The sequence below is a fragment of the Piliocolobus tephrosceles genome, chromosome 16 (assembly GCF_002776525.5).
Source record: "Piliocolobus tephrosceles isolate RC106 chromosome 16, ASM277652v3, whole genome shotgun sequence".
In the NCBI taxonomy this organism is placed as follows: domain Eukaryota; kingdom Metazoa; phylum Chordata; class Mammalia; order Primates; family Cercopithecidae; genus Piliocolobus; species Piliocolobus tephrosceles.
The window spans coordinates 35,381,148-35,408,594 of NC_045449.1; the positions used below are offsets into that span (position 1 = coordinate 35,381,148).

General features: G+C 45.5%; 2 pseudogenes; both read left to right on the forward strand.

The window, feature by feature from the left end:
- The first annotated feature begins 4,681 nt into the window (after positions 1 to 4,681).
- Positions 4,682 to 5,927, forward strand: LOC111537257 (annotated as a pseudogene).
- Positions 5,928 to 7,291: 1,364 nt separating this feature from the next.
- LOC111537709 lies at positions 7,292 to 7,475 on the forward strand (annotated as a pseudogene).
- Positions 7,476 to 27,447: the final 19,972 nt, after the last annotated feature.

The following is a 27,447-nucleotide window of genomic DNA, read 5'->3' on the forward strand; positions in this document are numbered from 1 at the left end:
GTTGTGGTGGTTGAGAGTTTTGTTGTATATTTGCTTTTGCTTTGTTTTTTGCCGGTGGAAGGATTGTTTGGCTTTGTTTACCTAGGCTAGAGTGCAATGGTGCCCAGATTCATGCACCCAGCTTTCTTTGGTTTTAGGTTTTTGGCTTACTTATTTTTGGGGGGCACAGTCTTGCTGTTTCCCAGGCTGGAGTGCACTGGAGCAATCTGGGCTCACTGTAGCCTCCACCTCCCGAGTTCCAGCCATTCTCATGTCTCAGCTTCCCGAGAAACTGGGATTACATTACAGGAGTGTACCACATGCATGCCTGGCTAATTTTTGTATTTTCAGTAGAGATGGGGTCTTACCATGTTGGCAAGGCTGGTCTGGAACTCCTGTCCTCAAGTGATCCACACCTTCTGCCTCTCAGAATGCTGGAATTACAGGCGTGAGCCATGGCACCTGGCTTTTTTTTTTTTTTTTTCTTTTGAGACAGAGTTTTGATTTTGTCACCCAGGCTGGAGTGCAATGGTGCAATCTCGGCTCACTGCAACCTCCGCCTCCTGAGTAGAGCTGGGAATACAGGTACCCGCCACCATGCTTGGCTAATTTTTTTATATTTTTAGTAGAGACGGGGTTTCACCATGTTGGTCAGGCCGGTCTCTTGATGTCAGGTGATCCACCCTCTTCTGCCTCCCAAAGTGTTGGGATTACAGGCGAGAGCCACCACGCCCTGGCTTTTTTTTTTTTTTTTTCCTTGTTTCTTTTGGTTCTTGATGCTTTTGGGGTTGCAGGATTGTTACCGTTGCTTACTGTTTAAAGCTGTACCTTGCTATCGTTTAATGCTTAGGAACTTTAGTAAGGTAAATGCAATGAGTTGTGGGTTTTTTTGTTTTTTGTTTTTTGTTTTTTATAAGACAGAGTCTCACCCTGTTGCCCAGACTGGAGTGCAGTAGCGTAATCTCAGCTCACTGCAACCTCAGCCTCCCGGGTTCAAGCAGTTCTCATGCCTCAACCTTAGAGTAGCTGGACTGTAGCCACGCATGACCATGATAAGCTAATTGTATTTTTGGTAGAGGCAGAGTTTAGGTAAGTTGGTCAGGCTGATCTTCAACTGCTGTCCTCAAGCCATCTGGCCTTAGCCTCCCAAAGTGCTGGGATTTCAGGCATGAGTCATCGTGCTCAGTTAAAACATGATAATAAAGTTAATTTCATGTGGGCCCGGCCTGATGACTCACACTTGTAATCCCAGTACTTTGGGAGGCTGAGGCAGGAGGATGGCTTGAGACCAGGAGCTCAAGACCAGACTGGGCAGCATAGCGAGACCCTCATCTCTATAAATATAAAATAATAAAAATAATAATATAACTACTAAAAATGTTCAATTGAATATGTTGAATGTTGCCCACACCATATTCCACTGGAGAAGCATTGCTTTACTTAATCTGTTTCCTTATTTTAAAGTTTCCAGACAGCCTTACTATATTACTTCCATAAACTTATATGCCTGCTCTTCCTGGAATGCACTTCCCTGCCCTGCCCTTCTTCATCTTCCTGGAAAACTTGTACTTCAGCGCTTCCAAACTGCCTGGGATCCACTCAGTGCCACTGAACCCACGGTGGCCTTATCTGTTAGGTACCATAGGCACAGGGCCTAGGGGCACTTCTTTTAAAAATCAGAAGAAAAAAATGAATTTTTAGGTGGAAGAAAATGTCATATATAATAATATATTCATGTTTTAATCAATGCAGTCATAAGATAGCATTTTTAATATACATTTTAATGGAAATATGTATATTTTAACAGAGGAGGCGGGCACACAAAGGCAAAAGTATGGGCCCTTCAAAATCGTAATGTGGCTCTGACTGAACTTTTTATAGTCTGGCAAGTCTGTTTTCCCTACAGACTATGATCTTATTTATTGCAGGCAGACTCGGTCTTTGCATTATTCCTCTTAGTATCCCCAGAGGCTAGGCCAGTGGACTGGACCTTGAACATTTAAGTGGCTGTGAGTAAATGAAAAGTATGCACTATGTGTAAGTAATGACTTGAGAACAGGTGTGTTTTTTTTGTTTTTTGTTTTTTTTGAGACGGAGTCTCGCTCAGTCACCAGGCTGGAGTGCAGTGGTGCGATCTCGGCTCACTGCAAGCTCCGCCTCCCAGGTTCACGCCATTCTCCTGCCTCAGCCTCCCAAGTAGCTGGGACTACAGGAGCCCGCCACCATGCCCAGCTAATTTTTTGCATTTTTAGTAGAGACGGGGTTTCACCGTGTTAGCCAGGATGGTCTCTATCTCCTGACCTCATGATACGCCCACCTCAGCCTCCCAAAGTGCTGGGATTACAGGCGTGAGCCACCGCGCCCGGCCAAGAACAGGTGTTTTTCATCATTAGCAACACTCAAAGAAATTCAAGAATACTTTATGAATGGTGAAAATACTGGAGTAGACAATGTGGTCATCAGAAATGAAGTTGTCCCAGCATAGCAAAAAGGGTCTGTTAGTACCTGTGATATCAGAGCCATGGGGGGCACAAATAATCATAGAGGCCTCAGAGCTGTTTTCAGCCTGGCATTCCTGGATACCATTGAAAGCAGCCAAAGTATTACTTTCCTGATGTGAAATCAAACCTTCTGGAATAAAATTAGGAAGACAGTTCAATAATGAGATTATATAGTATAACTGAGGTGGGCTGGGTCATACTTTGTAGATGAAGGTAATCCAGCAATTGTCCTAAATCAGCAATTATACTAAATAGTGTGGAGTTGGTTTTTTGCTGCTGCTGCTGTTTTTTGTTGATTGGGGAGCGGTTAAGACAGGGTCTTACTCTCACTAGGCTGGAGTGTAGTGGCACAACACAGCCTCAGTCTCCCCAAGCTCAGGTGATATCAGCACCTCGGCCTCCCAAAGTGATGGGATTACAGGCATAAGCTACCGCCCCTGGCCTAAACAGAGTTAGTATGGTTTTCATTGCAGAGCTTTGTGGCTGAGAAATGCAGCTTCAGGGCCAGTGTGTTTCAGGAGCGAATGGATTTGGCTCTCCACAACTCAAGAGTGTTGAGTAAGACATTTAGTGGCCGGGCACAGTGGCTCATGCCTGTAATCCCAGCACTTTGGGAGGCTGAGGCAGGCAGATTACCTGAGGTCAGGGGTTCGAGACCAGCCTGGCCAACATGGCGAAACCCTGTCTCTACCAAAAACACAAAAAATTAGCCAGGTGTGGTGGTGCATGCCTATAGTCCCAGCTACTCAGGAGGCTGAGGCAGGAGAATTGCTTGAATTCAAGAGATGGAGGTTGCAGTGAGCCAAGATCATGTCACTGCACTCCAGCCTGGGTGACAGAGTGAGACTCTGTCTTAAAAATAATAATAATAATAAAAAATTAGATTCAGTGACATTGGCGTTAACAACTTTTTTTTTTTTTTTTTTTTGAGATGGAGTTTTGCTCTTGTTGCCCAGGCTAGAGTGCAATAGCATGATCTTGGCTTACTGCAACCTCCGCCTCCCACATTCAAGCAATTATCCTGCCTCAGCCTCCTAAGTAGTTGGGGTTATAGGCATGTGTCACCACAACTGGCTAATTTGGTATTTTTACTAGAGACAGGGTTTCTCCAAGTCAGGATGGTCTCAAACTCCTGACCTCAGGTGATCCACCTGCCTCGGCCTCCCAAAGTGCTGGGATTACAGGTGTGAGCCACCACGCCTGGCCAATATTAATGACGTTTTAACAGTCAAAATTGCTCTGTGAACTTATATGACAAAACTCAGCTTTTAAAAACTACTGAGTATATATGTCACTCTCATATTTCTGAGCATCAGCCCTTCCTTCCTTGACCCCCATGAGGCTAAGGGATGGTTGGAAATTCAGAGATGAGGTGAGACTCACAAACTGAGGGGCATGTCTTAGGATAGCACACCTGAGTTGGCAGGAACAGCCATGATCTGAGATTAATAGGTGTGCCCATGTTGCCCTTCCCCACGTGTGAGGGAACTCTCCAAATAACATTCTATATTGAGGGGCTGTGTTTCTCCATCTCAACTTACTTGGGGCCTTTGATTTAGTCATGATTTGGTCATGTAGTTGGTTTGATTCTGTGTATGTGTGTGTGTGTGTGTGTAATATGTGTGCTGTATATCTGTACACATATAAATGTATTATGTACAAGCAATTCTCCTGCCTCAGCCTCCTGAGTAGCTGGGATTACAGGTGCTTGCCACCACGCCCAGCTAATTTTTTGTACTTCTAGTAGAGATGGGGTTTCACTGTGTTAGCCAGGATGGTCTCAGTCTCTTGACCTCATAGTCCGCCCGCCTTGGCCTCCCAAAGTGGTGGGATTACAGGTGTGAGCCACCGCGCCCGGCCGCTCAGTAATTTTTAAAAACTGAATTTTAGGCCAGGCATGGTGGCTTACGCCTGTAATCCCAGTACTTTGTACATCATACATACACAGATATACACATATAAGCGCACTCAGTTTGTTACCAAATCCAGGCCTGATGCTACTTGCCTGTGTGGCAGGAACTGCAGATACTTGAATCTTGGCAAAGTCAGTTTGGGGGTTCCAAAGTACAGGGGGCAGCAGTCGAGGGGCAGAATAGCCTGGGTTGGGGAGCCGCATTTTAAATGCATTCTCTTATTCAGTCCTCACAAATTTTGTGAGCCAGGCAGGCAGTATTATTCCCACTTTACAATTTTAGGAAACGAAAACAGAGAGACAAAGTTTGACGAAGACCCAGAGTGGAGCAGCGATTCAGACCCGGCACAACCGACTCCGTTGCCTTCCCCTATGTCACCCCATCACCACCGCCTCCCTGACTGCCCTGCTCGGCAGCGCCCGATTGAGACTGGTTGTTAGAAATCCACACAGAATCTTTACGTCTGTCCAGAAAGGGAAGGAATCAATATTTCACGTCAGCCTTCCCAAGATAGCAGCCGCTGAAGACGAGTTTCTGCCGCCACCGCGGCTCCCCGAGCTGTTCGATTCCAGCAAACAGCTTCTGGAAGAAGTCGAAGGAGTGACTGAACCCACCGGTTCCCGGATAGTCCAGGAAAAGGTGTTAAAGGTCCTCGACCTCCTTCAGAAGGTTGCCAAAATGTTATCGCAGCTCGACTTGTTTAGCCGAAATGAAGATTTGGAGGAGATTACTTCCACCGACCTGAAGTACCTGATGGTGCCAGCGTTTCAAGGAGCCCTCACCATGAAACAAGTCAACCCCAGTAAACATCTAGATCATTTGCAGCAGGCTCGCGAACACTTTATAAAATACTTAACTCAGTGCCATTACTATCGTGTGGCCGAGTTTGAGCTACCCCAAACCAAGACCAACTCAGCTGAAAATAACACTGCTATTATTTCCACGGCTTATCCTAGCCTTGTTGCTATGGCATCTCAAAGACAGGCTAAAATAGAGAGATACAAGCAGAAGAAGGAGTTGAAGCATAGGTTGTCCACAATGAAATCTGCTGTGGAAAGTGGTCAAGCAAATGATGAGCGTGTTCATGAATATTATCTTCTTCACCTTCAGAGGTGGCTTGATAACCAGCTTAGAAGAGATTGAGAGCATTGATCAGGAAATAAAGATCCTGGGAGAGAAAGACTTTTCAAGAGAGGCATCCACTTCGAACTCATCTGGCCATGAGAAGCCTCTAATAAAACCCTTCATTCTCACTCAGAACATGGCGCAAGCCAAAGTATTTGGTGCTGGTTATCCAAGTCTGGCTTCTATGACAGTGAGTGACTGGTATGATCAACATCAGAAACATGCAGTGTTACCAGATCAGGGAATAGCTAAGGCAACATCAGAAGAATTCAGAAAAGCCACTCAGCAACAGAAAGATCAAGAAAAGGAGGAAGAAGATGATGAACAAACACTCCAAAGAGCTCGAGAGTGGGATGACTGGAAAGACACCCACCCTAGGGGTTACGGCAACGGACAGAACATGGGCTAATCTTCCCACAACACGGCAGGACTGCAGGGTGCACACCTTCCCCGCCAAGCAAAACCATGCAGCCTTCCCTTCCCTGGGCTCCCGTACAGCTGTGTACAATGAAGGCAAAGATGCTTAATGTTGCTTTGAGTTCAATAAAGTGTTAAATTATTATTGTTATTATTATTTTTTGAGATGGAGTTTTTTACTTGTCGCCTAGGTTGGAGTGCAATGGTGTGATCTTGGCTCACTGCAACCTCCACGTCCTGGTTCAAGCAATTCTCCTGCCTCAGCCTCCTGAGCAGCTGGGATTACAGGCGCCTGCCACCACACCCAGCTAGTTTTTTGTATTTTGAGATGGGGTTTCACCATGTTGGTCAGGCTGGTCTTGAACTCCTGACCTCAGGTGATCCACCCGCCTTGGTCTCCCAAAGTGCTGGGATTACAGACGTGAGCCTGGCCTAAAGTGTTAAATTATTAAGCGTGTATTTGTACTGTAGAAAATGTGAGCCATCAATCTAGTTTTGGCATCATCATCCTCATCGTGGTGAGTTCCAATTTCTTAAGTGAAATGAAAAGAACACTGAGGGCCAGGCGCGGTGGCTTCTGTCTGTAATCCCAGCACTTTGGGAGGCCGAGGTTGGTGGGTCACCTGAGGTCAGGAGTTCAACCCCAGCCTGGCCAACGTGGTGAAACCCCATCTCTACTAAAACTACAACAATTAGCTGGACGTGGTGGCAGGCTCCTGTAATCCCAGCTACTCGGGAGGCTGAGGCAGGAGAATTGCTTGAACCTGAGAGGCGGAGGTTGCAGTGAGCCGACATCACGCCATTGCACTCCAGCCTGGGCAACAAGAAAAAAAGAAAGAGAAAGAGAGGGAGGAAGGGAGGGAGGGAGGGAAAGAAAGAGAAAAGGAAGGAAGGGAGGGAAAAAAAAACACTTGAGAAATAGGTCTGGATAATTAATGGCTGTATGAATTCTCTGAAAAAGTAACAAAGGTTCCTTCTATTATATGAGCCTGTGCAGAAAAAAGGAAAAAAAATTTTCTTATCACACAATGCGATTTCTTTTGAATCTTTGTGAGCGGTAGCTAAGAGTGAACTGATCTGGAAGGGAATTCAGTCAAAGAGTAAAGAAGCAGATGATGACGTCACTATAAGAGGCGGGCATATGTAGATAGGGGCGCAGTGATTGCCGGTTCTAGTGCGTTCTTCGCGCGGAAGAATTTTTCTAGCGAATATCAAAGAAGGTGTAGTCTGAGATGTGTCATACGAAGAAGTGGTCGTTTGGAAGCGATGCCTAAAAACAACTCACAATACAATTTGCCATGACTAAGTAGTGTGTTGAGGACGATGGTGAGGTAGCATAGTAGTAAGTAATAGTTCATGCTTACTCCGTAGAGGAGATACCATGTTTATGAGGGTGGGTTTTTCTCCTAGATTCTCCCAGAGTGAGATTTACCCATTGCACTCTGGATGTGGTGATACCTTCGATTTCTCCACACGTGATGAAGCTAAAACTGCATGGTTTGTGGTAGTGGGGGAGTGATTGTCTTTGCACTTTTTCCTGATTGTACCAGTTTAAAAGATAATATGTGTGCCGGTATGTATGTTTTATTTTCATTTTTCTTGTAGTTGTTTTTCTATGTAAAGTAGAAAAATAAGCCAGGCTTTCGGCTGGTGGTGGGTGGTGTGCACCGGTGCTAGCTCCTCAGGAGACTGCAGTGGGGAAAATCATTTGATCCCAGAGGGAGACTTTAATGAGCCAATATCGTGCCATTGCACTCGTGTCTGAGCGACAGAGACCCAATCTCAATGAAGAAAGAAAAAAAAAATTCCTGGGTTTTCAGGTGGGAAGTTAAGTACCTCATCCCTTGTAGTTCAGTTTTTCTGTGCAGATAAATTTACCAGTTTCCTATGCAGATAAATTTACCTTAGCCTTTTCTTCTGGTGGGATGAATTGCTGAGGGTGGCTCAAGCCTGCAATCCCAGCACTTTGGGAGGCCGAGGTGGGTGGCTCACTTGAAGTCAGGAATTCGAGACCAGCGTGGCCAACATGGTGAAACCCTGTCTCTACTGAAAATTCAAAAAATTAGCCAGGCATGTTGGTGCACATCTGTAATCCCAGCTACTCGGGAGGCTGAAGCAGGAGAATCGCTTGAACCCAGGATCAGAGGTTGCAGTGAGCCAAGATCACCAAGATCACACTACAAAAAAAAAAAAAAAAAAAAAAAAAACGCCGGTGCACAGCTGGTACACACCAGGAGGTACAGGTGGTGCATGCTGTAATCCCAGCTACTTGGGAGGCTGAGGCATGAGAATAGTGTAACCACCCAAGGGGTTCACCTTGCCTGCTGCCTAGACAGAGCCAATTCATCAAGACAGGGGAATTGCAAGAGAGAAAGAGTAATTCACGCAGAGCCAGTTGTGAGGGAGACTGGAGTTTTATTATTACTCAAATCAGCATTCGAGGAACAAAGTTTTTAAGGATAACTTGGTGGGTGAAGGGAAGCCAGTGAGCCAGGAGTGCTAATTGGTCAGGGAAGAAATCATAGGGAGTCAAAGCTGTCTTCTTGTGCTGAGTCAGTTCCTGGGTGGGGACCACAAGATCAGATGAGCCAGTTTATTGATCTGGGTGGTGCCAGCTGAAGTGCAAGGTCTGCAAAATATATCAAGCATTGATTTTAGGAGCAGTTTAGGAAGGGTCAGAATCTTGTAGCATCCAGCTGCATGACTCCTAAACCATAATTTCTAATCTTGTGGCTAATGTTAGTCCTACAAAGGCAATCTAGTCCCCAGACAAGAGGGAGGTCTGCTTTGGGAAAAGGCTGTTACTGTTTTTGTTTAAACTATAAACTGTAAACCAAGTTTCTCCCAAAGTTAGTTCAGTCTACACCTAGGAATGAACAAGGACAGCTTGGAAGTTAGAAGCAAGGTGGAGTCAGTTAAGTTAGATCTCTTTCACTATCTCAGTCATAATTTTGCAAAGGCTGTTTCAATTGCTTGAACCCGGGAGGCGAAGGCTGCAGTGAGCCGAGATCGCACAACTGCACTCTAACTTGGGTGACAGAGCAAGACTCTGTCTCAAAAAAAAAAGCATTTCCTGTATTGCCCAGACGAAATTATACACACGACAAAGACACAAACACCAGTTACTCCCCTCAGTATCTGAGTTTTAACGTGACAAAACAGACAAGAGGTTCCCTCTAAGTGAGGCCTGCTGAGCTTCTGCTATGATTCCTTCAGGATTCCACCCCTGACACACAGACAAGAACAAGCACAAGCCTTCACAAATTAGAATTCTAAAACCAGATTTGGGCCCACTGTGGTGGCTCATGACTGTAATTCTAACACTTTGGGAGGCTGAGGTAGGAGATCACTTGAGCCCAGGAGTTCGAGATCAGCCGGGGCAACATAATGAGACCTCATCTCTATTTTTAAAAAATAATAATAAAAAAATAAAAATAAAACCAGACTTGGCCAGCATGGTGGCTCACACCTATAATCGCAGAACTTTGGGAGCCTGAGGCAGGAGGATTGTTTGAGGCCAGGAGTTGAAGACCAGCTTGGGCAACATAGCAAGATCCCACCTCTAAAAAAATTAAATAAAACCCGATTTCTTTTCCTTTTTTTTTTTTTTTTTTGAGATGGAGTTTTGCTCAGTTGCCCAGGCTGGAGTGCAATGGCATGATCTCAGCTCACTGCAACCTTCACCTCCCAGGTTCAAGTGATTCTTGTGCCTCAGCCTCTTGAGTAGCTGGGACTACAGGTGCTCGCCACCACGCCCGGCCACTTTTTTTTTTTTTTTTTTTTTTTTTTTTTTGAAATGGAGTCTTGCACTGTCACCCAGGCTGGAGTGCAATGGCATGATCTCGGCCCACTGCAACCTCCGCCTCCTGATTCTCGCGATTCTCCTGCCTCAGCCTCCTGAGTAGCTGGGATTACAGGTGCCCACCACCACACCCAGCTAATTTTTGTAGTTTTAGTAGAGATGGGGTTTCACCATGTTGGTCAGGCTGGTCTAGAACTCCTGACTTTGTGATCCACCAGCCTCACCCTCCCAAAGTGTTGGGATTACAGGCGTGAGCCATGCACCCAGACTTTTGTTTTTTGTTTTGTTTTGTTGAGACAGAGTCTCGCTCTGTTGCCCAGGCTGGAGTGCAGTGGCATGATCTCAGCTCACTGCAACCTCCACCTCCCAGGTTCAGGCGATTGTCCTGTCGCAGCCTCCTGAGTAGCTGGGACTACAGGTGCCTGCCACCACACCCGGCTAATTTTTGTATTTTTAGTAGAGATGGGGGTTTCACCATATCAGTCAAGCTGGTCTTGAACTCCTGACCTCAGGTGATTCACCCGCCTTGACCTCCCAAAGTGTTAGGATTACAGGCGTGGGCCACTGTGCCTGAATGCCCGGCCAATTTTTGTGTTTTTTGTAGAGACAGCATTGTGCCGTGTTGCCCAGGCTAGTCTCAAACTCGTGACCTCAGGTGATCCACCCTCCTCGGCCTCTCAAAGTGCTAGGATTACAGGTGTGTGCCATTACGCCCAACCAAAACCAGGTTTCTGAACTGAAACCTGAAGGGTCCAGGAGTACTTCCCCAAAACAGTGCCCTTTATTCTTGCAGTGGGGAAAAATGCCTTCAACAGGTCCCTTTCTATAGGTTAGGGAGGGTTAATAGGACCCTCAAAGAGTTTACATGGCCTCCGAGGAGGCCAACAGATCAGGAGAAGGGAAAGGGAGGATGGATTATTCTTGGGAATAATCATCAGAGACTTCTTCCAGAATCAGAAACCATTTATCTGCTGCAAGCCAGCTTATGCGCCTAAAGTCAGCAATGTCCCTGCCTACAAGGGAGGTGCCAGACATGGCCCCTGGCTTAAAGGAGGGCTCGTCTCGGGGTGCCGAAATGTCAGGGTGTCCCAGAACAGAATGAGGTCCAGCTGCTTGTTCTCACAGTCCAATGATGAGATCCAGACTGGGAAAGAAGGGAGTTTATTGGCCAGGTGCGGTGGCTCACTTCTGTAATCCTAGCACTTTGGGAGGCCGAGGCAGGCAGACCACCTGAGGTCAGGAGTTTGAGACCAGCCTGGCCAACATTGTGAAACCCTGTCTCTACTAAAAATACAAAAATTAGTCGGCCGGATGCGGTGGCTTACGCCTGTAATCCCAGCACTTTGGGAGGCTGAGTCGGGTGCATCACGAGGTCAAGAGATCGAGACCATCCTGGCCAACATAGTGAGAACCCATCTTTACTAAAAATGCAAAAATTAGCTGGGCGTTGTGGTGCATGCATGTAGGCCTAGCTACTCGGGAGGCTGAGGCAGGAGAATCGCTTGAACCCAGGATGCAGAGGTTGCAGTGAGCTGAGATTGTGCCCCTGCACTCCAGCCTGGCGACAGAGCGAGACTCTGTCTCAAAAAAAAAAAAAAAAAAGAGAGAAAATTAGCTGGACGTGGTGGCAGGCACCTGTAATCCCAGCTACACAAGAAGCTGAGGCAGGAGAATGACTGGAACCCAGGAGGCAGAGGCTGCAATAAGCCAAGATCACACCACTGTACTTCAGCCTGGGCAACAGAGCAAGACTGTCTCAAAAAAAAGACTAAAAGAAGGGAGTTTATTTCTGCAACTGGTTACAGGGAGAAGGTCAGAGTAACTCACCAGACCAACTAAAAAATTTAAAAGTTTTGGCCCAGCGCAGTGGTTCATGCCTGTAATCCCAACACTTTGGGAGGCCTAGGTGGGCAGATCACCTGAGGTCAGAAGTTCAAGACCACCCTGGCCGACATGATGAAACTCCGACTCTATTAAAACTACAAAAATTAGCTGGTAATGATGGTGGGCACCTGTAATCCCAACTACTTGGGAGCCTGAGGCAGGAGAATCATTTGAAGTCAGGAGGCAGAAATTGCAGTGAGCTGAGATCATGCCACTATACTGCAGCCTGGGCGACAAAGTGAGACTGTCTCAAAAAAAAAAAAAAAAAAAAAGTTACAAGTTTTTTTGTTTTTGTTTTTGTTTTCCCAAAGGTTATATACATTCAAGGTCCATGCCGATATGTGGGAGTGCACCTACAAGGTGGGATGTTTCATTCAATCTATATCGAATCTGTTTTTTTTTTTCTTTTTTGAGACGGAGTCTTGTTCTGTCTCCCAGGCTGGAGTGCAGTGGCACGATCACGGCTCACTGCAAGCTCCGCCTCCCGGGTTCACGCCATTCTCCTACCTCAACCTCCTAAGTAGCTGGGACTACAGGTGCCTGCCACTACGCCTGGCTAATTATTTTTTATATATATTTTTAGTAGAGACGGAGTTTCACCATGTTAGCAAGGATGGTCTCGATCTCCTGACCTCATGATCCGCCCACCTCGGCCTCCCAAAGTGCTGGAATTACAGGCGTGAGACACCACGCAGGCCTATATCTAATCTTTAACTAGGATCTAGGGTCTGAAAAGCTTTCTCTAGAGTCGTGGAAAGTTTCTTAATCTTAAGTGGTTCCCTGGTACAAGGTGTATGTGTAAAAATGCTATTATTATTTGATCAGACTTTAGGACCTGAGAAAGGCCAGATGGTGTCTTAATGGGTTTGTTTTTGCATTCCAGCCCTTGTACTCAGGCACCAGTTTCTCTAGTTCTTTAATGTTTAACATAAGCATTCATCAAAATTATAGTAAAGGGTTGGTGAAACCAGATTGTTCTGGCTGCTGATGGAAACCTGGACTGCCACAAAGGGGTCACTGAGCCATGGTTAAATGCCCACAAGGGGCATCTTTTCATAGGATCACTGTTAAATTGTAATCCTACGTGGCAAATCAGTATAGTGGGACACTGGGTTGCAGCAGAGAAAGAGGTTTAATCATAGGACCTCAGAACAAGGAGGTGGAAAGAAACCTCAAATGTCTCCCAAACTCATCGTTTTATAAGGAACCCACTCCTGCCATAACGACCTACTTCCTTTATAATGACAATAGCACTAATCCATTCATGAGGGTGGTGCCCCCATGACCTAAACACATCTTAAAGGTTCTACCTCCCAACACCTCCATATTGGGGATCAAGTTTTCAACATACGAATTTTGGGGGACACATTCAAACCATACCAGTAAGTACACCACAGACACTTGATTGTAAGAATGATGGTCAGATGTGGCTGCCACGTATGGAAAGTTAAAATTTCTCTGCATGGGTCTTATGCACAGTAACAGCTAACAACTACAGTGAACTTGTTTGGTGCCAGGTACTATGCTAAGCACTATACACAAATTAGCTCCTTTGAAACTCTCAGGCCGGGCGCAGTGGCTCACGCCTGTAATCCCAACACTTTGGGAGGCTGAGGCAGGCGGATCACAAGGTCAAGAGATCAAGACCATCCTGTCCAACATGGTCAAACCTCATCTCTACTAAAAATACAAAAAATTAGCCGGGCATGGTGGCGCGCACCTGTAGTCCCAGCTACTTGGGAGGGTGAGGCAGGAGCATCACTTGAACCCAGGAGGCAGAGGTTACAGTGAGCCAGGATCACACCACTGCACTCCAGCCTGATGACAGAGTGAGACTCCGTCACATACACAAAAAAAGAAACTGGAACTCTCAGCAACCCTCTGGTTATTATTATTCCCATGTTACAGGTGAAGAAATTGAGGCCTATCAATGTTAAATAATTCCTCCAAGATCACACAGGGAGGTGACAGAGCCAAGACAGTTTCAGAGTCTGAACTATGAACCTAAACCACTATGTTATACTATCTAGCTTTACATAATGACTGCATTTGTGTTCTAACCTTTCAAAGTCAATACTCTCCAAGTTATCTTAATGACACAATAGACACATGTATTTAGAATTTTACTTCCTAGAAGTCCTCACTTTTTCAGTCCTGGGAATTAGTGACAAATATTGTATTCATCTGTTCTTGTGCTGCTAATAAAGACATACCCAAGACTGAGTAATTTATAAAGAAAAGAGGTTGAATTGACTCATAGTTCTGCAGGGCTGGGGAGGCCTCAGGAAGCTTACAATCATGGCAGATGGGAAGCAAACACGTCCTTCTTCACGTGATGGCAGGAAGGAGAAGTACTGAGTAAAAGAGGGAAAAACCCCTTATAAAACCATCAGATCTCATGAGAACTCACTCACTGGTCACAAGAACACCATGATTAAATTACCTCCCACTGGGTCCCTCCCATGACTTGTGGGGATTATGGGAACTACAATTCAAGGTGAGATTTGGGTGGGTACATAGAGCCAAACCATATAAAATATATTCAAATATATATATTTTTACTTGTCTCTTCTCACCATTCCTGTATTCAACAGTATATTGAAGTTCTTTAATTTCAGCGATAACACTGAGGAAAAACATTAATCTCATAGAGTTTCAATAATTGTTCCCTAATCTTCATTATTAATGAGGGTGGCTGTACAGGTTTCTAAATGTGAAAGAATTAAGTTGTTTCCTTGCATTTCTGGTTCAGTTAAAATAAGCATACTGCTCTTTTTTGGAACAGGATGTCTCGGGCTGTTCCTCTTCCCCTCCCCTGTCCTGTTCAAGTTGGTACCTTAAGAAATGACTCCCTGGAAGCTCAGCTTCATGAGTATGTCAAACAAGGGAACTCTCTGAAAGTGAAGAAAATTCTTAAGAAAGGTAAGCACCATGTTGAGATGGCAGATGCACCTTGGGACACATTTCTGAATAGCATTCAGAGAAAAAGGAATGTCATAAAGCTATGAATGAGTCCTTGGGGAAATCCAGAAATTAAATATAGAAATTAGATGTTCTGTAGCAGTGCAGTCAAGAGAGGTGTTAAATCCTTATTTTGAGGATGTTTTGTTTTGTTTTGTTTTGTTTTGTTTTGTGCTGGGGAACCAACCACAAGCGCATCCAACTGCTACTGCTACTGCTAGGCTCCTAAGGTTTCTCTGAAGTCACCCACCTTTGATTCTGCCTGATTCCTTTCCTTCAAATCTGCTCCATCCATTGAGTTCTCTGACACCTGTGGTTGACTAAGGAGACCAGTGTTCACAGCTGTCCCCTTCCTTGCTCCTTACTTCCACTTGGTGCCCTTTTTCCAGGGTTTTCTTGCTGAAGGATACAGGCAGACGTGGCTCAATGGCTGAAGCAGTCTTCAAAAGAACCAACAAACATGCCATGTGAATTTTGTCTGAGGAAACAAACCAAAGAACCAACGAACAAAAACCCATACACAAACAGAACCTTTTCTGGTGTTTGGCTCCTGATCTAGGGACCCAGACCCGTTTTTTTGTTTGTTTGTTTTTTTGTTTTTGTTTTTGTTTTTTGAGACAGAGTCTCACTCTGTTGCCAAATGCAGTGCAGTAGCGTGATCACAGCTCATTGCATCCTCGACCTCCACAGGCTCAGGTGAATCTCCTGCCTCAGCTTTCCAAATAGCTGGGACTATAGGCGTAAGCCACCATGCCTGGCTAATTTTGGTGTTTTTTGTTTGTTTGTTTGTTTTTTTGTAGAGATGCTTTTGCCATGTTGCCCAGGCTGGTCTAGAACTTCTGGGCTCAAGTGATCTGCCCACCTCAGCCTCTCAAGGTGCTAGGATTACAGGCATGAATCCAGACCTGCTATTTTCAATGTGAGCAGAGGTACTGCTGGATCCCCCCTCTCTTTTCTTAGTATTGAAGGGGAGGCTTCTGAAACTTCTCTTTGCTGATTTGTGGAATAGTCAGGGTGACTTGGTTTTTCTCCACTTGCTTCAACAGCATTCCTGAAGACGTCCAGAAGGGTAACCCCAATTTTCCAACTATCCCACTGAATAGTTCCCTCATAAAGTTCTCATGGCTGGCACAGTGAATCCCATTTGTAAACCCAGCACTTTGGGAGGCTGAGGCAGGAGAATTGCTTGAGGCCAGGAGTTCAAGACCAGTCTGAGACCAGCCTGAGCAACACTGTGAGACCCTGTCTCTACAAAAAATAAAAAAAAAAAATTAATCACTAATTGATACTATAAGCATGGTAGTGCATGCCTGTAGTCCACCACACCAGGAGGCTGAGTCGAGACCCCATCTCAACAACAAAAAAATAAGTTCTCAAACCTTTTCATGTACTACCCCTAGGGTCCATAGGTGAAGTAGCTCACACTGAGCTCAATCATTTATGTGAAAGGTCCTGGGTGTTTTTTTTTTTTTTCCCGCTCAAAATTTTGCATTTTACTCCGTAACTATCCACATATGTTTTAAAATAAACCGTTGTAAAACTCTGCTTCTCGGGCCAGGTGTGGTGACTCACACCTGTAATCCTAGCACTGTGGGAGGCCAAGAGGGGTGGATCACCTGAGGTTAGGATTTGAGACCTGCCTGGCCAACGTGGTGAAACACCATCTCTACTAAAAATAATTAGCCGGGCGTGGTGGCGGGCGCCTGTAATCCCAGCTACTTGGGAGGCTGAGACAGAAGAATCGCTTGAACTCAGAAGGCAGAAGTTGCAGTGAGCCTAGATCGCACCATTGCACTCCAGCCTGGGCAACAAGAGTGAGATTCTGTCTCAGAAAAAATAAAAAATAAAATAAAACTCTGGGCTAGGCACAATGGCTCAAGCCTGTAATCCTAGCACTTTGGGAGGCCGAGGTGGGTGGATCACCTGAGGTCAGGAGTTTGAGACCAGCCCGGCCAACACAGTGAAACCCCGTCTCTACTAAAAATACAAAAATTAGGCCGGGCGCGGTGGCTCACGCCTGTAATCCCAGCACTTTGGGAGGCCAAGGCGGGCAGTCTCAATCAGGAGATTGAGACCATCCTGGCTAACACAGTGAAACCCCGTCTCTACTAAAAATACAAAAAATTAGCTGGGCGTGGTGGCGGCGCCTGTAGTCCCAGCTACTCAGGAGGCTGAGGCAGGAGAATGGCGTGAACCTGGGAGGCAGAGCTTGCAGTGAGCCGAGATCGCGCCACTGTACTCCAGCCTGGGTGACAGAGCGAGACTCCATCTCAAAAACAAAAACAAAAACAAAACTTAGCTGGGCGTGGTGGCAGGCACCTGTGTAGTCCCAGCTATTCGGGAGTCTGAGGCAGGAGAATCACTTGAACCTGGGAGGTGGAGGTTGCAGTGAGCTAAGATCAAGACAGAGTGAGACTACTCTGTATAAAAAAAATATAAAACTCTGCTTCTCACAGTGAATGGTACGGATAGACAGTCACTAGAAGTCATAGCATACCTATATTGAACATCAATTTTTTTTAGTGAATATCAGAGTATTATGACATTTATTATCTCCTAGACATCTCCTGAATATTCTGCATCTTCAAATGCTTGATATTCAGTTAGAGTAAGGGATGGAGTTAACAGGTGTACCTGGATATAGAACAGGACTTCATCTGCGTCTGGGAATTCCATCTGAAGCCTCAGAGTGCAGAATAAGGGGCGATAATTCTCCCACAGTCTAATAGAGGGCTTCTTAGGAGATGATTTAAATGATCACTAGATTCTTTAAACGGTATTCACAGGGCCAGGTGTGATGACTCACTCCTGTAATCCGTGCACTTTGGGAGGCTGAGGTGGGTGGGTCACCTGCGGTCAGGAGTTTGAGACTAGCCTGGCCAACATGGTGAAACCCAGTCTCTACTAAAAATACAAAAATTAGCTGGGCGTGGTCGTGGGTGCCTGTAATTTCAGCTACTTGGGAGGCTGAGGCAGGAGAATTGCTTGAACCTGGGAGGCAGAGTTTGCAGTGAACCAAGATTGCGCCATTACACTCCAGCCTGGGCAATAAGAGCAAAACTCCACCTCAAAGTAAAAGAAAAAAGAGGCCAGGCGTGTTGGCTCACGGCTGTAATCCTAGCACTTCGGGAGGCTGAGGTGGGCAGATCACTTGAGGTCAGGAGTTTGAGACCAGCTGGCCAACATGTTAAAACCCTGTCTCTACTAAAAATACAAAAATTAGCTGGGCGTGGTGGCGCATGCCTGTAGTCCCAGCTACTTGGGAGGCTGAGGAAGGAGAATTTGCTTGAACCCGGGAGGTGGAGGTTGCAGTGAACTGAGATCACACCACTTCACTCCAACCTGGCAACAGAGCAAGACTCTGTCTCAAAAAAAAAAAAAAAAAAAGAAAGAAAGAAAAGAAAAAGAAAAAAAGATATTCACAGGATTAGAAAGCTGTGGCTTTCCCCAGTCCTTGCCAGTCTCAAGACAAGAGGCCCTTCAGACAAACCTCGGAGAGAATTGTAGTGCTTGCAGGCAGGAGAGATGATACCTGAGTCCCAGCCTGCTATACAGTTGAACTATGTCAGCCTACCCAAGCTGCCACCAAAATGACATGCCAAGAAGCTGCAGTGTTCCCTGGAGTTGAGGAGGCAGGAAGACTGCTATCTGTCTCTTACTTGGAGCAGTCCTTGATGGGTGGGTGAGCATAGAAGGCTGGCAGTAATTAGTCACACTTGCACCAGCTGGTGGAACAAGTAGACTCCACAGTAGGTAGCTGAGCCATCTAAGGGGATTCTACCTGTGAAGGAAGAAAGAATCCCAACAGAGAGGCTGCAGGTAGGGCTCTAGAAGGAGGGAGTTGGGTGGTGGGCAAGAAGTCAGCAGAAGAGAGCACTGGCCTGTGTGGGGTTCTGCACAGTGTGGTGGAGGCACTTGAAGGACCCACTAGCACCTTCCACAACAGGACAGGCTTTAGGATAAAGCCAGAAGCTACACAGGGCATCAGCTGAGTATGAAGGCCATTGCCTCTTTTTGTTTCATTGGTTCTCCCCCTTGCCTCAGCTCTGGAGTTGCCACAAACAGCGTTGAGATCAGAGGAAGAGTGGAGAAGCAAGGAGAAGGACAGTTAACAGAGCATTGCTGCATCCTGCAGTGTAGAGGAGGGAAGAAATTGGAATTGGCCTGGGCACGGTGGCTCACACCTGTAACCCCAGCACTTTGGGAGGCCTAGGCAGGTAGATCATTTGAGCTCAGGAGTTTGAGAACAGCCTGGCCAACATGGTGTAACTCTGTCTCTACTAAAAATACAAAACTTAGCTGGACTTGGTGGCACATGCCTGTAGTCCCAGCTACTTGGGAGGCTGAGGCAGGAAAACTGCTTGAACTTGGGAGATGGAGGTTGCAGTGAGCCAAGGTTGCACCACTGCACTCCAGCCTGGGCGACAGCAAGACTCTGTCTAAAAAAAAAAAAAAAAAAGAAAGAAAGAAAAGAAATTGGAATTGGATGAAAGATTAAGATTTTGATTTTAGTGGAACAGTTTTTTTTTTTTTTGCCTGACCTCAAGCACACGCTTCATTGGCTCTTCCTTCACCTCCTTGATAGGCATCTCAGGAAGAATCCATTTTTTTTTTCTTTTTTTTGAGATGGAGTCTTGCTCAATCGCCCAGGCTGGAGTGCAGAGGTGCGATCTCGGCTCACTGCAAGCTCCACCTCCTGGGTTCACGCCATTCTCCTGCCTCAGCCTCCCGAGTAGCTGGGACTACAGACGCCCGCCACTAAGCCCGGCTAATTTTTTTGTATTTTTAGTCGAGACGGGGTTTTACCGTGTTAGCCAGGATGGTCTTGATCTCCTGAACTCGTGATCTGCCCGTCTTGGCCTCCCAAAGTGCTGGGATTACAGGCGTGAGCCACCGCACCCGGCTGCAGAATCCATTTTTTCTGTCACTTTAATTGTGCCGTTCCAGGCTGGGCGCAGTGGCTCACGTCTGTAATCCCAGCACTTTGGGAGGCTGACGTGGGCGGATCACCTGAGGTCAGGAGTTCCAGATCATCCTGTCCAACATGGTGAAACCCCATCTCTACTTAAAACATTAAATAGGCGTGGTGGCACAAACCTGTAATCCCAGCTACTCGGGAGGCTGAGGCAGGAGAATCGCTTGAATTCGGGAGGCGGAGGTTGTAGTGAGTGGAGATGGTGCCATTGCACTCCAGCCTGGGCAACAAGAGCGAAGCCCTGTCTAAGAAAAAAAAAAAAAAAGAGTGTGCTTGAGGCTAAGTTGTCTCCTGATTGTATCTTACCGATTGTTACAGATTATGACTGTGCCCTTTGGGACCATAATCTAACAGAAGAAACAGACATAAATTGGGAGCTGAAGTGTACTGACAAGGGCAGGAAGTGAAGTGAGCACACAAGATTCATCTGAGCCTCCTTTTCTATGGGGTAATCAAGAGAAACTTCTCAGAAGAAGTGTTGTTTAGGCCAGGACCTCAAGGAAGAAGAGTTGACCAAGCCGGGTGCCTTGGCACACACCTGTGGTCCTAGCTACTTGGCTGATTGAGGTGGGAGGATCACCTGACCCCGGGAGTCCAACCTGGGCAACATAGTGAGATTCCATCTCTGAAAAAAAGGAAAAGAAAACGTAAAGGAGTTGATCAGGCAGGAGTTGAGCTCAGGATGGAGAGGAGCTGGAAAAGAAAAGGGTCTGGTTGACATGAGTTGAGGGGAAAACCAATGGGGTGGAGAGAGAGATGTGAGATGAAACTGGCGAGGGAGGCCTGGGATGGACCAGTCAGAGCCCATTGGAAGGATTTTGGTTCGATTTAAGAACTCTCATTTTATATTGTTTTGTGTTTTACCCTCTGTTTTTTGTTTCTTCTCTTTCCTGCCTTCTTTTGTGTTAATGAAATATGTTTTAGAATTCCATTTTAACTTATGATAGCGATTGGCTTTTAAGCTATACCTCTTTACAATTTTTTCTTTAGTGATTGCTCTAGTTATTTCAATACAGTTGACACTACTTATCTGTGGGTTCCACATTTGTGGATTCAACCAACCAAGCATCAAAAATACTAGGAAAAAGGAAACAATTAAAAAATAACAGTACAATAAAAAATACAAACAAAAATGAAGACTAACAACTATTAACATAGCATTTACATTGTACTAGATATTATAAGTAATCTAGAGATGATTTAAAATACACAGGAAGATTAGATAGGTAGGTAGGTAGATAGATAAGACAGATTATATGCAAATACTATGTTATTTTATATAAGGGACTTGAGCATCTGTGGATCTTACTGGTATGGGAGGGTCCTGAAACCAGTTCCCCATGGGTACCGAAGGATGACTGTCTATATCTTTAACTTTTAACAGTTTACTTACAGTTAATGTACCACTTCACATAAAAGATACAAACTGATAGGTTCATTTCTCCCTTTCTCTTATCCTTTATATTATAGAAGCCATAATATATCTATGAGTTATGAATCCTACAATATAATTTTATAATTTTGTTTTAAAGACTAATATAGGCTGGGCATGGTGGCTCACGCCTGTAATCCCAGCTACTTGGGAGGCTAAGCCAGAAGAATCGCTTGAACTCAGGAGGCAGAGGTTGCAGTGAGCCTAGATCGCACCATTGCACTCCAGCCTGGGCAACAAGAGTGAGATTCTGTCTCAGAAAAAATAAAAAATAAAATAAAACTCTGGGCTAGGCACAATGGCTCAAGCCTGTAATCCTAGCACTTTGGGAGGCCGAGGTGGGTGAATCACCTGAGGTCAGGAATTCAAGACCAGCCTGGCCAACATGGTGAAACCCTGTCTCTACTAAAAATCCAAACATTAGCCAGGCGTGGTGGCGGGTGCCTATAATCCCATAATCCCAGCTACTTGGGAGGCTGAGGCAGGAGAATCGCTTGAACCTGGGTGGCGGAGGTGGCAGTAAGCCGAGATTTGCCACTCTAACCTGGGCAAAAGAGCGCAACTCCATCAGAAAAAAAAAAAGGCCGGGTGCAGTGGCTCATGCCTATAATCCCAGCACTTTGGAAGGCTGAGGTGGGTGGATCACCTGAGGTCAGGAGTTCAAGACCAGCTTGACAGTTTGACTAACATGGTGAAACCCCGTCTCTACAAAAATACAAAAACTTGCTGGGCGTGGTGGCATGCGCCTGTAATCCCAGCTACTTGGGAGGCCGAGGTGGAAGAAGTGCTTGAACCCAGAAGGCTGAGTTTGCAGTGAGCTGAGATCGTGCCATTGCACTCCAGCCTGGGTTACAGAGCGAGACTCCGTCTCAAAAAAACAAAAACAAAAACAGCCAAAAGTAAGCGATACCCAGGGTTTTGTGTAGGTATAAGGGGAAGGGCTTCCATTCCCTCTGGTGGCATTCCACCCTCCCAGTTCTTCAGTATGTTCACCATCCCAGAAGCTTTCCAAACCCTATTTGTGGACTTTTATGGAAGTCTCATTATGTAGGCACGATTGATTAAATCATTGGTGATTGGTGATTAAATTCAATATCCCACCCTGCTCCTCTCCCTAGAGGTCAATGGTGGGGTAGGGTATTAAAGGTCCTAAACCTCTATCATAGCTTGGTCTTTTTGGTGACCCACCTCCATCGTGTAACACAGGTATGAATAGATTTGCATGTCCAAATGGCTGCTCTGGCTATAGGAGGCTATGAGGTAGGAGAGATAAAACACTAAGATGACTTAGGCTCCTTTTTTTTTTTTCTTTTTTTGAGACAGAGTCTTGCTCTGTCACCCAGGCTGGTGGAGTGCAGTGGTATGATCTCGGCTCACTGCAACCTCCACCTCCTGGGTTCAAGCGATTCTCCTGCCTCAGCCTCCCTGTTAGCTGGGATTACAGCATGCATCACCACACCTGGCTAAAGTTTGTATTTTTTCAGTAGAGATGGGGGTTTCACCATGTTGGCCAGGCTGGTCTCAAACTCCTGACCTCAGGTGATCCGCCTGCCTCAGCCTCCCAAAGTGCTGGGATTACAGTTGTAAGCCACTGTACCCGGCCCCAGGTTACTTTTTTTTCATTTTTGAGACAGGGTCTTACTATGTTGCCCCAGACTGGACTTGAACTCCTGGGCTTAAGTGATCCTCTCACACAGATGGGAGGACAGACTCATGTGCCACTGCAACTTTAGGCTAGGTTTTTGTTTTGAGCAACATGGTTGAGAGTAATATTATTCCCTAAAAGAGAAATATGTTTGGGAGGAAGCTGATCTAAGTCAACTTGGGTACACTGAATTTGAGATATCTGTGATTCACCTAAATGCAATGTCAAGTAGAAGCTGGATATCTGAGCCAGAAGCTCAGAGGAGTGATATGGACTGCACAGACATATTTTGAAACCAAGGATAGGCAAGAGGAGAAGGCCAGGAACCCTGCTAACATGTTCCTCACTGTATTTCAGACAGGCCAGCTTTATTGGGGGAGGAGTAGAATAAGAAGGAAGGGAAAACCAGGTGGTTCCCAACAGGTCCAGTAGCAGGACTTGAGGGAAGGAACAATACATTCATGAATTCATCATTCATTCAGTTAGTCAGCATTTACTGGACATCTGCTGTGCCACGCAATATGCCGGAGATACAGAGATAAATAAGACATGTTCCTGCTTTTAAAGAGCTCACAGTTTAGTAAGGGGAAGTAAACGTATTTGGAATTCCAGAGTGAGCTATGTAGAAACCTATACAAGGATGATTAGGGACACAAAACACAGAGTGGGCGGTGTTATTTGCAGAGGTCAAGGAAGACTTCCAGAAGAGGTGACATGAGCTAAGTCAGAATGTACTGGAGTGATGGTCACACCCACGTGAAGTTGGAGAAACTGCTCAGAGGAGGCCAAGGGATGGCATGGTTGGTGAGAGGTTTCCAGAAAGATTGGAGGAATAGAGAATGGAGAATGGAAGACAGATATAGAAGGGCCCAGACCAGAGATAGGACCCTTGGATGAAAGTGACTGGAAAGTACTTTATAAATTCAAAATATACTAGGTGGGAGGCTGAGGCAGGAGAATTTGCTTGAACACAGGAGGCACAAATTGCAATGAGCCCAGATGGTGCCATTAACATTCCAGCCTGGGGAACAAGAGCAAAACTCCATTTAAAAAAAAGAATATACATATAAAAATAATATATAAATAAATATATATAAATATATTAAATAAAAATATATTAAATATATTTATATATTATATTTATATAAAAATATTTATAAATATCTTAAATATTTATATATTTATTTATAGTTATATATTTATATATATATATGGAACTGCTCTGAAACCAAAGGATACGTCCCAGACCTGGCCAGATTGCCCCAGCATTGTCCCTTTTTCTGAAAAAAATTAAGTACGGAGCATTTGGCTGTCTCTAAAGAGAATTGTCTGTGAGGAGATTCTATTAGGAGAGGCAGTTGAATAAGATGACTGACTGCTAAGCATCTTTACAACCTGATGGTCATATTTGTGATGCTGCTATAATGCAATTAAAAGTGTGGTTGATTAGAATACTGTGCCATGTGAATGTCCATGTGACCCTGTGCTTCCTGGCATGAAATTTACAGCAGGAAGTTAAGTGACTAAAACAGTTGCACATCATCTATCTGAGATGTGTTAACTGAGGTGAAATTGAGACTAACTTTTCCTAGAAGTAAATAGATAGGCTTCCTCAGGGATTTAGAAGCCAGGAAGATAAGTCATTCAGACCTAACTTTGAAAGATTGTATACTTAATGCTTCATCAGAGAACTGAATTGATAGGAGATTAGACTTCTGAAGAAGACCCCTTCGGCTTACCAGAAAGAACAGGGACTTGATTTAGTGCCAGACAGGCTTAGGTTCCAACAGTGGTTCCTTCAGGAGTGTGACAGATGCTATACCCAGCATCTGTGAAAGGAGAAATAATCACCTATTCTCCTTCAGTTGTTTAAAGGATTAAATGAGATAAAGGATTAAAACACCTATCACCACTGGGTGCGGTGACTCACGCCTGTAATCCCAGCACTTTGGGAGGCCAAGGTGGGCAGATCACGAGCTCAGGAGATCAAGACCATTCTGGCTAACACGGTGAAACCTCGTCTCTACTAAAAATACAAAAAAATTAGCCTGGCGTTGTGGCGGGAGCATGTAGTCCCAGCTACTTGGGAGGCTGAGGCAGGAGAATGGCGTGAACCCAGGAGGCGGAACTTGCAGTAAGCTGAGATTGCGCCACTGCACTCCAGCCTGGGCTACAGAGCGAGACTCCATCTCAAAAACAACAACAACAACAAAAAACATCTATCACTTGGCTGGGCGCAGTGGCTCACGCCTGTAATCCCAGCACTTTGGGAGGCCGAGGCAGGTGGATCGATCACAAGGTCAGGAGTAACAGACCAGCCTGGCCAACATGGAGAAACCCTAAAAAAAAAAAAAAAAAAAACAACAAAAATTAGCTGGGTGTGGTGGTGCATACCTATAATCCCAGCTATTCGGGAGGCCAAGGCAGGAGAATCACTTGAACCTGGGAGTGGGAGGTTGTAGCAAGCAGAGATCAAGCTGCTGTACTCCAGCCTGGAGAGAATGAGACTCCATCTCAAAAAAAAAAAATAATAATAATAATAAATAAAAGAGAAAGAAAGAAAAGAATGGCTACTCCATAGGCACAGCTGCCTGGTTGGCTACTTTTTTTTTTTTGAGATGGAGTTTCGCTCTTGTTGCCCAGGCTGGAGGGCAATGGCTATTCTCGGCTCACCGCAACCTCCGACTCCCAGGTTCAAGCGATTCTCCTGCCTCAGCCACCCGAGTAACTGGGATTACAGGCATGTGTCACCACGCCTGGCTAGTTTTGTATTTTTAGTGGAGACGGTGTTTCTCCATATTATTCAGGCTGGTCTCGAACTCCCCACCTTAGGTGATCTTCCTGCCTGGGCCTCGCAAAGTGCTGGAATTATAGGTGTGAGCTACCACTCCCAGCCACCTGATTGGCTACTTTTTAATCATGCAAGTCTTGGCTTAAATAACCTTTGAGTGGTTAGGGAAACCCTCTCCTTCCCTAACCTTTCAAATCTAAAGTAACCACCGATAGGCAGGGTATGGTGGCTCATGCCTGTAACCCCAGCACTTTGGGAGGCTGAGGCTGGTGGATCAGTTGAGCTGCGAAGGTCGAGACAAGCCTGGGCAACGCAGTGAAACCTTGTCTCTACAAAAAATACAAAAATTGTCGGGACTTGGTGGCTCACACCTGTAGCCCCAGCTACTCAAGAGGCTGAGGTGGGAGGATGGCTTGAGCCCAGGAGGCAGAGTTTGCAGTGAGCTGAGATTGAACCACTGTACTGCAGCCTGGGTGTCAGAGCAAGACCGTCTCAATAAATAAATAGCCACCAAGTCTCTCTGTTTCAACAATGTTATAATTATCTACATGCCTCATTATTTATCATTCACTTGTGCATTTGTTTCTCACACACAGAAACACAGACACACACACTAGCAGGTAAGCTCTGTGTGTGAGTAGGAACCTTTACTTATTTTATTCCATCGCTATATGCCCCATTCCTAGAAATAGTGCTTAGCACATAGAAAAACTGGATAGTGGTTAAGATAATAAGCTCCGGCACCTGACCTACCAGCTCTGTTTCAAAGCTGTGTGACCTTAGGCAAGTTACCTAATCTTTCTGTGTGTCAGTTTATCCATCTATAAGGCTGGGATGATTACTAATAGTATCTCATATGACACCGGGAACATGGCACGACCTCAATAAATAGTAGTTAATACCATTTTTTTTTTTTTTTTTTTTTGAGATAGTCTCTCTGTGTCACCCAGGCTGGAGTGCAGTGGCTAAATCTGGGCTCACTGCAACCTCCATCTCCTGTGTTCAAGTGTTTCTTGTGCTTCAGCCTCCCTAGTAGCTGGGAGTACAGGCAAGTGCCATCACACCTGGCTACTTTTTGTATTTTTAGTAGAGACAGGGTTTCACCATGTTGGCCAGGCTGGTCTCAAACTCCTGACCTCAGGTGATCCACCCACCTCGGCCTGCCAAAGTGCTGGGATTACGGGAGTGAGCCACCATGACTGGTCAGTAGCTATTACCATTATATATACCAGCATTCAAGTGTTTGTTCGGGGGAGAAATAACATCAAATTCACCAAACATCTTTATCTTAAAAATGTAAGAAGTGTGAACTGGTAGTGCAAACGTGGCGTAAGAACCAGAGCTCGTTTTCTTAAACGCTGGGTCTCAGTCACCCTGTTTCCTTTCCTGCCACAGTCATGGTGACCTCCCTAGCGTTTGAAAGTCAAACCCTTAGGATAGTTGTGAACAACTGCTCACAATTACCGGATCCAGCCTGATTCTAGCAGAGGCAAAGGCCACCCTTTCCTTAAATTGTCTGGGACCAGGCACCTTTACCAGAACCAGGCACCTTTACCAGAACCGTGGAGCCTAGCTGCAGGTTGTGACTGGCCGTCGTTCAGTATTATGTTATTTATTTATTTAATTTATTTATTTTTTGAGACGGAGTCTCGCTCTGTCGCCCAGGCTGGAGTGCAGTAGCGCGATCTTGGCTCACTGCAAGCTCCGCCTGCCGGATTCACGCCATTCTTCTGCCTCAGCCTCCCGAGTAGCTGGGACTACAGACGCCCACCACGCGCCTGCTAATTTTTTTTTTGTATTTTTAGTAGAGACGGGGTTTCACCGTGTTAGCCAGGATGGTCTTGATCTTCTGACCTTGTGATCCACCGGCCTCGGCCTCCCAAAGTGCTGGGATTACAGGCGTGAGACACCGCGCCCTGCAGTATTATGTTATTTAAGCGTGGCCGTTTAGATGTTTATGATTAAACCATTTTTTAAAATTACATTTCCACTTAAAACTTTAAATGCGTTAAGTGATAGTAT